Source organism: Dicentrarchus labrax, unplaced genomic scaffold (genome assembly GCF_905237075.1).
Source record: "Dicentrarchus labrax unplaced genomic scaffold, dlabrax2021, whole genome shotgun sequence".
NCBI classification, from domain to species: Eukaryota; Metazoa; Chordata; class Actinopteri; family Moronidae; genus Dicentrarchus; species Dicentrarchus labrax.
The window spans coordinates 6202568-6215909 of NW_026136720.1; positions in this window are offsets into that span (position 1 = coordinate 6202568).

The window sequence follows — 13342 nt, forward strand, 5'->3', positions numbered from 1 at the left end:
CCAGATAAGAACACCCCTTCAGCAAGTTATATCGTTATAGGCTGAATTGACTGCTGCTTTGACTCGCAAATTTGATCCCTTTAAACGGAGATGGTTTTGACGCTGAAAGAGCTTTAGTCAGGGAGAAGATACTTACAAAGTGTAGCTATGGTGACTAAAATGACAGCAGCATATAAACAGAGAAGCATATAACTCTGGTCTGGTTCCCTGACAAAAACGGAGAGCACTAACTTGGCTGAACTTAAGCATAAGCTTTGTCAGTGGCAGCTGCAAGCTGAATGAAATCCTTGTATTAAGAGTTCAGGGCTACCCTGGGTCAGCCTTTCTACCTATCTCGGTAGAGAAAATAAAACCCATGGGATGACGGATCAGATGGTGTTTCTTTTTATTGTGAATATTTTCTCATTATCTTTCCTTAGTTATTAGCATTTCATCAGTGCAGTATATGTGGGATTCTATTCCATATTAATGTGAATGTGTGCAGTGTTTTCGTCTATGAATTTGATATTCAGCATGATACCTGGCGTCAGACCAAGATCAGAAGTTGTGGAAAAGCAGGACCTTCTTCTGACTTTTGTAGTTCCTTCTTTAAACATCAGAATTGTTTATCTGTGTGTGTAAATGCATGAGCATGTGCATGTGTGTTTATGTGTGTGCATATGTGCACTAATAGTGCACCAGCGTTTGACTGACCAGTGGCCTCTTCTACCTGGTGAAGGTCTGCTGCTTGCGTTATACCATATAGATTTTCATTTGGGACACTCGGTGCTGCAGAGGAGGAGGACACTGCTCCTGTCAAGTCCAATCAGCTCGCCTGTTCTTCTTCATCTAACCCCCCTTGCTGTCTGCCTCAGCCCATGACCTGGCATCCACCCTCCACTCGGCTTCGCCCAAGACTCTACATCTTGGCTAAACTTTGAGTCAAATCCTACTTGATGTCAAGGAATGGTATTGTTTCAGATCACAGCGATGAAAGTCATCCTGTCGAGGACATGACTGTGGCCTGTACTGACTCTTGAATGAAACACAGTATCCTATCTTTCCCACCAATGTAAAGATCTCATCTTTCATTTGATCCAACATGTATTGATTGCCGGGCAGTGTAGTGTGCCAAAGTGGAGAGGAAGGTGAGATAGCAAGAGATGGTGAAGGTAGACAGGGCTGTAATGTGCAAATGTATTATAGTTTTTGTCTTCATTTCAAAACATACATGCAAATAGGCAAATTATCACACCCGCAAACACATATGCAAACTATTTCTGTCTATTCTCTTCTTCTTTGTTTATCTTTTTGTCTGTCTTTTGCCACCCCACTTTTACATACTCACCCCTCCACCAGCCCCACATCTCCAGGCTGAGGAAGCAACATAGCATGTTTCTGTCATTTCCTTGGCCTCTGGTCCCCGAGCCATTTGAGAAGGGATCAATACCACACATTGTCTGCTGTTCCCTAATCACAGCTCCAGTGGTGGGAGATGAAGCAGAGAAACAGACTGTGAAGCTCCCACTCTTTTTGTCTCCTTTCCTCTCTCTTACTTGCACTCTTATTTGCACTCCTCGTCATTCTCTGCAACTAGTCTGACATCTAGTGTGTGTGTGTAGCCCAGCTGAAAGCAGCTGTCCTTTGTGGTGCCAGAAAATGTCCATGTGTTTTAGTGTCCTTTGAAAAGCAGCCAATACCCTACATTGGCAATAAGTTGCCTTTGATGTTGTTTTCACGTTTCATATTCATATTTTCCGTCTCATGTCAAGTTTTGATGTTTCTGCAGAGACGCTGCACTCGGTGTCTGACTCTCTCTTTCCATTTTTATTACATTGCACTAGCCATGCTTGCATGAGAGCTGCACGTTAATGAATAAATTAATTAATTAGATCTTGTTTGATCCACCATCATCATCAGGCGTCTCTCCCCCTTGGTAATGACCTCAATAATGGTGCTGACTTTAATGGGATTTTAATTGATTTAGCTGCTTTGGTTTTCTGCTGTGTGTGTATCCTGCGCTCCTCAGACAGAGGTGAGCAGGGGAGCTTTTCCTTAACTGCTTAAAACATTGTCTGTCATGTCCTCTTTTTCCAACATGGTTCTAAACTGTAAAACATCAAATTGAATCAAATCAAACCATTATATACAGAACCATTCAGGCAAAATTGCACTATAGAGTAATTCTGATTGGATTGACTATAAATGGTAGGCTGAAAAGATATTGTATGGTTTAATTTGAAATTGTTCACACATTGTGATGCCCTCAGGTGCTCTGGCTGGCTGATCGAGAGGTGAGGACCAAAGACACTAAACCTGCCTCTCCATAGGTCTTGTTACAGTGCAACAGGAATAGATGGATCATCAGATATTTATTCATGCATTAATCTGCTGAGTGATTTGAAAACCCAGAGCTGGATCTTAAAGGCTATTATAAAACCAAGACATGAGAATTTAGGTTTTTTTTGTCCACTTGTGATTTCCTTTATCTCACTCTATGTGACTGTGAGAAGTAATAGTCCTAAAATGTCCTAAAGAAACACAATATATAATCCTGGAATGCCTCCTTAAACAGTAGCATGCTGTTCTGGGCTGAGCTATGACAGCTAGATCAAGTACTGTAAGTATTATACCAATTTTGGTACCATCTAATGGCTGAAAATAGAACATGAGAAAACTCTAAAATGTATCTTGGGGGGAGAATGAAAGAGTTTACCGCAAACAGAAAATGTATTTAAATTTGGCATCTGTTATTCACATACTGAACCAACAACTTTTTATAGTAAATTAAGGATTTCACAAATGTAATGCATCTCTGATTTTGGACCTACATCAATTCCTTCATCCAGTTAGAGTGGAAGCCTTTGGCAAAACAGCAGATTACTAAATTTTTCCTCCATAAAACATGAGCAAATCTCAAATTTAATGTTGCGAAACTATCTGGTAGAATAGGTTAAGGACACATCCAATACCTCAAACATTTGACCATTCAAACATTTATTGTTTAATACTGACTTGATGGAGTTGTAGCACTATGCTGTAAGCATGAATAAGCACCCAGACTCACCTGGAATAGAAAACTCAGTTCCTTATTATACTCTCACTCTTTCCTTTATAATTGCCTGTGACAGTTTTGTGGTTGTTGTCCATGTGTCATTAGTCCAGGCGCCTCCGCCGATAAGCTTCTGAGTGCAGATAGCTAGAAATGTTCCAGCGCCAGTCATAAATAAAGTACATTACCACTGCAGCTGCACTGCAATAACCTCCTCTCTGCTGTGCTCTCATCACCCTGCTGACCATGGAGGTGAAGTGGGTTACAGAGTTTTGTGTGTGTGTTTGTGTGCCTGCATCCTCGTCTTAGTATTCAATTTGTGCAAATAGGAAGTTAAAAATGGAGCATTACTCTATTTCTTGGTAATGCTATCGACTAGGATTCTCATTTTCTATCGATCTCTTGTTGTCCTTTAATTTGATGTTCAGATAACTAGCTAAATGGACATTTCATGTCATATTTGCCACTTGAAGTACGAGAAGATTTATTTTGAAATGGTTCACAGCTGATAGTAACTGTGTATTTAACTGAAAAAAACTGTGTGCCGGATTCTCCCTAAACTTCAATGGTATCCAGTCAAGCATATAGTATTGCTTTAAACTAACCTTTTTCAACTGCAGATGGCATGTTTTCAAATTTTAGATAATGTTCATGCACATCCATTACCGCTTGTGTGTTGCTATATTTTATTGGAAAATTGCAATACTTCATTAAAGGGGAATTAAATAAACAAGAATATTCTTTGAGCTCTGGTTTCATGCTTTCATTTCCCGAATGATAATTGCATCTATAAAATGCAATGCATTGCATTGTGGGATATTGTTAATTCAGGAAAATCGGGATTAGACCCAAACGCAAAACCTGTTGAGTCTCTGTAAATAATTTTATAAGGAGTATGGTCTAGACCTGCTCTATTTTAAAAGTGTCCTATGATAACTTTGTTTATGAATTGGCGTTTTAAAAAAAAAAAAGTAATTGAATTGAGTTGAAGATAGCAGCAGGCAGTGATTTAATATAAACTGAGCTTACAGGCAGGTGCAGATAAAGGTAAACCGGTAGGAAACCATATACTGGTCTAGACAAAGCAAAGGTAAAGAAAAATAAAAAATTAAACAAGGCAACCAGGAACAAAGTAACCAGGGTGAACTGACACAGGAAAAAGGGAACACAAAGACTAGATACACAGGTGAGGGGAAGGATGACGAGAGACATGTGACATAATCAGGGTGGGGCAGACAATCAAAAGAAAAATGGAGAGGGAAAACAGACAAAGACAGGAAGTGAATTTAAACAAGAAATAATAGAAGTAAACCCAAAACTATGACAGATATTTTGCAGAAAATAGTTTAGCCTACATGACATGGACACGCAAAATGGTCTTAAAAAGCTCTGGGTGATTGGTCACTCTAACGAGATTGAATTACATTAAAAGATTGTAATTCTTTGGTGCATAGTATGTACTGAACTTAACATCCCGTACTGACTGGTTTGGGCCAAACACATGTACTACTACTGCCATTATATGAGTGATTGTGTGTTTCTGCATGTGTGCCTTTGGGGATATGTTTGTAGTTTATGAAAGCCACTCTGTCCTCTCCTCCATGCTAATGCCCTGATCATGGCCTTGGCTCTCTATGCTGTTCTCGGGCAGCCGGCCGACCGGAAGACAGGATCAAACACAGGAGGAGGAGATCTCAGTGACTGGAGTCAGACGCTCTTTCATCTCTCCTCTGCCATGCCAGCACACACTCTAATGCTTCATTTTCCCTCGCACAGGGGAGGGGGTCTCCACAAAGAGAGCTTTCTGAGTGAACTCTCCCTGTGTCTGTCTCTCTTTTTCAATTCTGCTTTAACTGATTCATCCCTGATAGAAATACAGATCAAGATAAACTTAGTTATGCGCTTCAATTTTATATGCATCCCTTCTCCCTCCCCTGATGTGGGAAAGAGTAAATATGTGTGTTTATTTCTGCTCTTTCCTCTCAAGAGATTTCAGAGCAATGAATAAAATGACTATTCCCTATATGAGGAAATAAGGCTAGTAGTCTCTGTAAGGGCAGTATTTACAATGTATACTAGAGTCTTGTGTCAGGTGAAACAGGATGACATCTGATAAAAACTGAGCTGATTAGCTACACACAGCCACTTTCAAAGTGAGCTGAATGAGATGTGGTTCTGTATTTACTTGCTCAAGTGTTTGCCACCCACTGCTCTCCATTCCACAGCCTTGCAGACCTGAGAATGAGGAAAAAACTGTGTTCACCCTCTTCTCATTCTGAAGTTCTCTTAATGTCAGCTGACATCTTTATAGACAGATGGATAGATATTCTGTGTTTGGTTGGTCTTGCTTGAAAGCCCCCAACTATTTCTGCAAGTTTAGGGAAGAGAGAGTCAAGAGAAAATGAGAAACATAACGACAACAACAAAATTAAGAGTGCATAGACCCTTCATAGAAACTCGAACACCCAGGTCAATGATGCTACATACTGTGATGCAGATATATGATATAGATTTACATCAGCCTAACGAGCCAAGTACAGCCCTTAATATCAAATTGCCTTGAGTAAGTCTGAGCCCTCTATTTCAGATCTGCAGACGTGCAGGATTTAATTATGCAGCAATTAGCAGCCTAGAAGGAGATGTGTAAAATTTGAATATTCTCATTAACAAAGAAATAGGAAAAGCCTCTTTTAGCAAGAGAAACTTGGAAAGGGAAAATTAAAGAATACATGATAGAGCAGAGAGAGAGAGAGAGAGAGAGAGAGAGAGAGAGAGAGAGAGAGACTATTTCTGACTATGAGACGACAGTCGCACAGCTACATCTTACCTGTTCTTTTTAAATTATGTACTCATATCTTGACAGGCTGGAGCCGAGGAGAGACTGGGGACTCTCATTGATACCTCTTAAACACAAATATCACACAACTCTTTTTTTCTTAATGGAATTCAGTAAGCCTCCAGTGAATCTGGCAGAATGCTAAGTACCTCTCGGCACCAATCCTCCACCTTTGACCTGTAGCTCTGCTCTTGGTTTGAATAGATGCTTGTTTTAGTATTAATTTCTGACATTAGCTTGCCATAATAAAAAAGATTTACTGGAAACTAGATGTTAATACAATTGTGCATCCTCAAAGAGCTTATCTTTTGGATGAAATTTAAGAATATCAAAAAATCAAAGAGTATTGGAAAGCACTGTGGCCATGGCCAGGCTGGTTTATTAATAATCCCTCTACAATGGGAATTTTCTCCTATCATCGGATAATTCATGAGTAAATATTTGATTTGTTGTCCCAATGTTTGAATGAGCTGAAAGCCAGCTGGATGACTGGTTATACTGGTGGGAGGCTGGCTACTCACAAGATGACTGATTTGGTGGCTCACCAGCTGGTTAGTATGCTTATACTGTCTGTTGATATGTGGCTGGAGAGTGATTTTGCAATGTGACTGTAGGCCTACAGTGCTGTATATGAAAGAGTGCAGAGGTTGGTATAGAGGGTAGCAGAGCAGAAATCTCCCTGAGGGGTTTCCTGCAGATAATCCTGAGAATCCTGAGGCTCTCGTGATAATTTGGACAGAAGGCTGAAGAAGAGTGGTGCAGTGAGCCTCTATGTGTAGACCTCCAACACCTAGAGCACACAATAACCTTAATCTAATAGAGGGAAAATACAAGGGGAAAGGGTGGAAATATAAAGAAGGAAAACTGATGAAGACACAGATGGAGGTGGAGGAAAAATAATAATCTGTATAAATATTTGATAATAAACTGGCTGAAATCTTACACATCACAGTGGAGGATGTGTGAGTGCATGCATGCACATGCAGACGTGGCAAAAATATCTTTCCGCAGTCCCATTTCATCCCAGTGAGTGGCCTCTCCTCTCTGCTCCCTGGTGTTCGAAGATGCCTGTCACGTCACCATGAAAAGACAAGAGCGAGGGAGAGCCTGACAGAGACACCCCCCCTCCCTCCCTTGACAGAGAGACAGGCGGATTGAGAGGTGTAGCAGATCCCTGAAAAGCACTGCAGGGTTAATATCCCCTCTATATCCTCTCTTCATGCCGTCTGGTATCATGAGGCTCTGGGCTGACGTCAGTGTTATTTCTGTCCATCTCTTGGTCAGGGAGGGGTCATCATCTCTAATGCATTATTCACACAAGTAGCATCAACCTAGACAGATCTTATCTCAACAAGGCAAAGCGACTATCACCCCTCAGTGGATGAATAAACACACAATAGCTGTAGTTTATTAATACTGCTGATTTGAGATATGGCTTGTCCTGGCATGTTAATTTCTCATCAATGCGAAATTGAGTATTTACTGCAGGTTTTTGTGTGGCGTATATGTTTTGTATTTTGCTATCTCCAGTCAAATAATGGACAACAGAGGCAAAGATATAACAATGGATTCTGAAAGAAAAGAAAGAAAAACACAGGCTCTTTAATATGCCTGTCTTGAATAGTCCTAAACATAATGTCTAGTTATTCAGCAGTGGATTTCTGACTGATGTTTTGAATGTCAACAGCTGTCATGCGGCGCACATTGTTTGATAAGACATCTTTTCTGCAGTGAGCCCATGGGAAGTTGAACCACACACAAACACACACACTTATTGAATACAGAATAAAACACTTTATATATATTATATATATATATATATATATATATATATATAAGGTGGGAGTTGCCTTTAATTGATAGTGACAGCTGAAGAGTGACATGAAAGGGGGGAGAGAGAGAGAGGGGATGACAGCAAAGGGTCAGATTCAAACCCTGGGCCGCTGCAGCAAGGACCCAACCTTGTTACATGGGGCGCCAGTTCTACCAGTTAAATACAATTAAATACAATACTACAGTAAGGAAAATTAGAAGATGCATGGTTAATTGTGCTAAAGTTTTTGTATTGTCCCCTCTCCCTGCATCTGTTGACAGTGATAGCGAGTGGCTATCCTCCACTATAAGGCTATCTATTCTCTTCACCACAGTTATCTAACAGCTTGTATAGACAAATACCTACTCCCATAAAGTCGTAAGGATAATTCAGTTATGTTGCAGGTGGCCATATCTGTGCACTCAGAAACAAAGTACAGAAATATATAGATAAAAATAAGCCCATGATGAAATATTTCCTGATTGCTGAGATAATAAGTGACATTTAGCGCAAGTATGCTATCATCTTTGAAATACAATTATATTTTGAAGGTTTCAACACAAAACAAGTGCTTGGCTCTGGTATCTGGATTAATGATATGTCATTTAAAGCTATCTTTGCTTTATTTATGTTGTTGGATGTGGATGTAGACACGATTTGCATCAGGATCATGAGATGCGGAGAGAACTAGAGCAAAAACCATTCTCCCCTCTCCGCTCTCTCTGTCTGTCAGATCCAGCTATTAGGAGTAAATGTTGCTCTTCCTTCTCAAACACAGAAGAAAATACCCCTTGAGGTCCTCTGTGATCCTGTCAGAGAGGGAGAGCTCGATGTAAGTTAAATAAAATTGGCTCATCTCAGTTTTGCCTTTGATCTGAAGTTTTAGCTGTCTCAGCATTAAAGAATTTACAACAACAAAACAATGATGTGAAATGTGTAAAGTGTCTCAAAGCTGGGGATTTGTTCTACCACTAACGGTGGTAACAATTTCGACCACTACCATTGTATATTTGAATATCAGGACGGATGAAACAAATTAAGAAACACATTTCTACAATCTATATGTGCTGGTTATCCAAACCTGCCTTTAATCCGTCTATATTATCAAAGCAACACAAAATGACAAAAGGCAACTACCCAAGTACAGGTCAGGTGTTGTGACTGTCAGGAATGGTGACCAGGGGACTCAGGCGCAGACTAGAGTGAAGTTTCAAATAAAGAGTTTTATTTGAAGTGCACAAACAAACATGGAATAAGTGGCCAGAGATTCAGATGAGGCAGATGAGACAGAGAGTGGGTATGGGGTCCGGGCTCCAGTGCTCTGGGTCTGGTGGTGAGACAGGGGAAAAAACAAGTTAGCAACTGGTAATTCTTAAATAGCAAAAGTTTCTGGTTTGGCTGGCGTGATTTCATACTAGATGGTTCAACGATCCAGCGGGGACTGGACGGTCGGCCTGGCTTATGAAGGGTGAGTTGATGGTGATGAGGAACAGGAGTGCTGAGTAGTGTGATGAACCACAGGTGTGTAAGTAGGAGCTCCAGCGGCCACGCCCACCAGTGGCATGAAGGAGGCCAGGGCCGTGACAGTGACAGGTAACATTAACTCTGTTGTCATGCCTTGATTGATATTGCCTGTAACAGCAGCTGTTCTAGCATAGCATGTCTGATATTTAGATCTTCACTTGATCAAGATCCCAGACTTATTATGATTTCATGGTGAGAAGATCCAGTTAATCTTATGATACCTCTAAATTAAATTTTTTTTTATCTCATGTAGGTCTCAAAGATAAATCTTTTTTTTCTCCTAAGGAGGACTCCAGTTCCATTTCTAGTATGTCCTATTTAGGAGATATTAAACACACAAAACTGATCTATTAATGAGAGGATCCAATACACCTCACAAGACCAGAAAAGCATCATCACTAGCAGCAGATCTTTCCCTGTGGGGCGAGCAGTTGGAAGAAGGACATACAAAACAACGCCTGCAGACAACAGCTTACAGTCCATGCAGCATAAGGCAAAAGTCTGTGTCTTGGCTGCCTCTCCCAGGGGCTGTTGTCTGTGCACTTCTTCTAAAGTATGGCAGTCGAGATGCATCTTGTGAACATGGACACCATCTTCTCACTGTACCTTCAGCTGAAGTGTCAGACTCAACAGAATGGGATTCTGTGGGAAGTCCACAACCAAGCTTATTGTTACTGTTTGAATTAAGCTGAAGATGATCTCAGTCTTTTGGCTACTTGAGGGCAGAGCAACAAGCTGTACACAGAACACTGACATATACCATGTAGGTTTATATATACATAAAGCAGAAATGAAGCAGCTTTGGCGTTCATTTGGAGTCAAATGGAGATGAATGCCCAGTATCTGCTTCTCTTTTAGCTCGGTTGTTTTTTTTCTCCACCGACTCCGAGAGAAATATCTGGCTCTTCAGCTACTTAATGCTTCACTGTGATCACCAGCTAGTTTCTAACTTTGTCTGTCTGCTGTTCATGAGCTGGGCGGGTGGTTGGTGTCTTTTTTTATTTCCCATTTCCAACTGTATAATCGGCCTGTGGCTACACAGTACTCAGTATTTTTTATTCATGGATGTTATAAAATGTATTCGTGTTTAGGTGTTTAATGACTGTCCACCTGCATGTGCACTGCTCACTACAAGACCTCCTGCTAGTCTGACAGGAAAACCCCATGGCTTCAGGGCTCCTTCATTCTTTCATGTCACTCACAGCGGGAGTTTCTGATAGCTGTTAATAGATTAGGCTATTTTTTTCACATCAGATATTTCACATATGCTTCCGTTGATATAATGAAAGCAATGCTTCCCACGAGCCATCCCATTTGATCTACTACAAATATCATCCGTACCGTCAGTACCATATATCACCACTTATGTATGCATTTATTTAAAGGTCCATTTAGAAATGAATTGAATAAAATTCAGTAATGGAATATAAAATGCATATGTTTCCATTAGTATACAATCTGAAAATGAGAATCGTGTTTTTGTTACCTTAGAATGAACCGTTTTTATCTACAGAGGGAGGCCGCCATGCATCATGTTAATACAGTGGCTCAAACCAAACACCCAACACTGGCTCTTAATATGCCTTTTGTGTTTTACGTGAGTTTCAAAGCCACCGTAGTTTCTCCTTGGGTGTCAGTTCATCGCTAGATGCCATTAAATCCTACACACTGGTCCTTCAAACAAAAGACTTTCTTTTTTGCTTTCAGGTAATAGTTATTCATTATCCATGTCATTTCTGCCCCGATCCCAACTCATGATCCTGGGCTTACTGTATATAAATGTGGGGTTGGGAAGAATGGCAGCTGATGGATGTATACCGCAGCCATCAGCTGCCTACGCTAACACGGTAATTGAAATGGTAATTTTCTGATACAGGATGATGACCTATGTTCAGCCAGAAATCCCCGGACTTATTGGATAATGAACAGGGAGAAAATCGTCCCATCAAAACTCATTGGAGGAATCACTCACAATTCATTCTGTTAGTGTGGTGTATATGCACAGACTATGTGAAGTGTGTATATTCTTGGGTCAATGTGAATTTAAGTTCTGCATCTCCCACTTCTCCTCTCCTCTTCTCTCCATTTCTTTTTCATTGCACATCATTAAAGACTTGGCTCTGATATGCTAATAGAAAGAGATAATTATTTCCTTACATTCGGTGTCTATGCTTTCAACAGCACTATTTTGCCCTTATGGGGACAATGTGTGGGTGAGCGTGGGTGTACATATGTAGCAGTGACTGTCTATGAATAAGTGTTTGCATAAATGAGTTTCACCGGTACATTGTCTATCCTTTTATTTTTTAAATCCATTTATTTTCCCAGAACAACACTCATCTTCTGTCGGCCTCTGTTTGGCAAATGGTCTGATAGGCAAATGTGGTTTTATTTGTACTGTATGCCAGACAGGTAGCTTTGTGTTTTTGTCATTCAAATTATTATCTTAATTGCTTTGCATTGCTTTGATGGCTTAAGGGTGGCAATCTAGTGAACCTGAACAACCAACTCACAGTGACCGGCTCTTTTTTCAGTGCTTCTGCCTCTCTCTGGTCTCCTGCCAGACAAATACAATCAACCCCCCAGCTCCCAACACACACACACACACACACACACACTTTTAGCAATTACTCAATCTAATTAACAATTTAGCCACTGGAATAATTACCTCTAGTAAAGCAGAGAGGCACACTTGAGTGTTTAGTTCTACCATCATTCTTGTTCCCATAATTGTGACTGGCTACTATTTTTCTTCACTATTTGATCATTAGATAACTGTAGATGTATTCTCTAGGTCTATCTCAATAGTGCGCTAGGAGCTCTTACTTACTTCATTAAACCTCTAATAACAGATTCTGGCCACTGGGAGGCAGCGGAAACAAGTCGAAAACACATTACTGACATATTATCAGCTTTTAAGTTGATATGGGGAACTTCTTTAGCAAACATTTGCATATTTACACATCCAGCAGTTACAGAGCATTTCATTTAAGTCGTGTAGTTGTGTCTGTGACCTGTTGAATACAAGTCCAATATTCATTAGCTCTGCTTTTGGTCTCTACCAACTCCTGAGGGAAATATGTGTCTCTGTAAAAAAAAGTTTTTTGGGCCTTTACATGGCTTTATTAGACAGGACAGCTGAAGATCGACAGATGTCAGCTATTCCCCAAAGCTCTCTGTTGTTTCAACATATATGCATCTTTATCAATAACCAAAAGTAATTGGTTTCTATGGTGACCATACATAAATGGGAGGGGGAGGAAGCTAAAGTGATCAACAATCCTGTGAGATCCTGCTCTGCTTTACTGTGCACTGTGTGTGTCCAGTGTCTGTCTACGTCTCTACTTGTCTCTCAGCAGGTCTCATTCAAATAGGATGTGATATAATGTAAATAAGCCAGGATGAGACTACAGCGGGAGCAGCAAGGGCCAGGAAGCCAAGCAGGCGCCGACTGGAACGGGAGGCATGACAAAGGAACACGGAGGCCCGAACACAAAGACAAATCAGGCATGAAAGGAAGGGCCACCGCAGCTGACATTATTTGCACAATAATTGGTTGTTTTTGTCTCCATCAAATGGGGCCTGTTAATGAATGGATTGGAAGTATAATAGAAATAAGGACGCCTCTGCTTTTCAGGAGGCAGACCACTGATAAGAGATTCCACCGCGTCCCAAGTTTTTTTTTAATGCCTCCATTACTTAACCTCGTTTCACAGAGGAGAGGCTAATATAAGCATACGGAGGCAGTTTAATGCTCTGGCCTGGCAATACTGCTCAGTCCCTTGAAGTTTTAAGGAGGCTCCTTTGAATACAGAAATATTCAAGGAATCCCTTTGAATTTTTAATGCAACATTGCATTTGTGGTTTGAGCTGTTAGACATTATTTGACACGTCGTCTGGTGGTTAATGTTTATTTTGAGGTAATTGCTTCTGAAGGCAGGGTGGTAGGGATTTCATTAGTTCCCTTGCCCCTGTCTCACAGCAAACATTTTACCTGGACTCATTAAGCATCAGACATGACACATCAGAGAGACTGTTCTGCCAGCGTTCAGGCTGTTACTCTGCCAAGGTCTGCCCTCACTGAATAACCTGCCAAAGCTGAGAGCTTCTTTTCTCTTGTGCCCTAAAGATTTCCTCT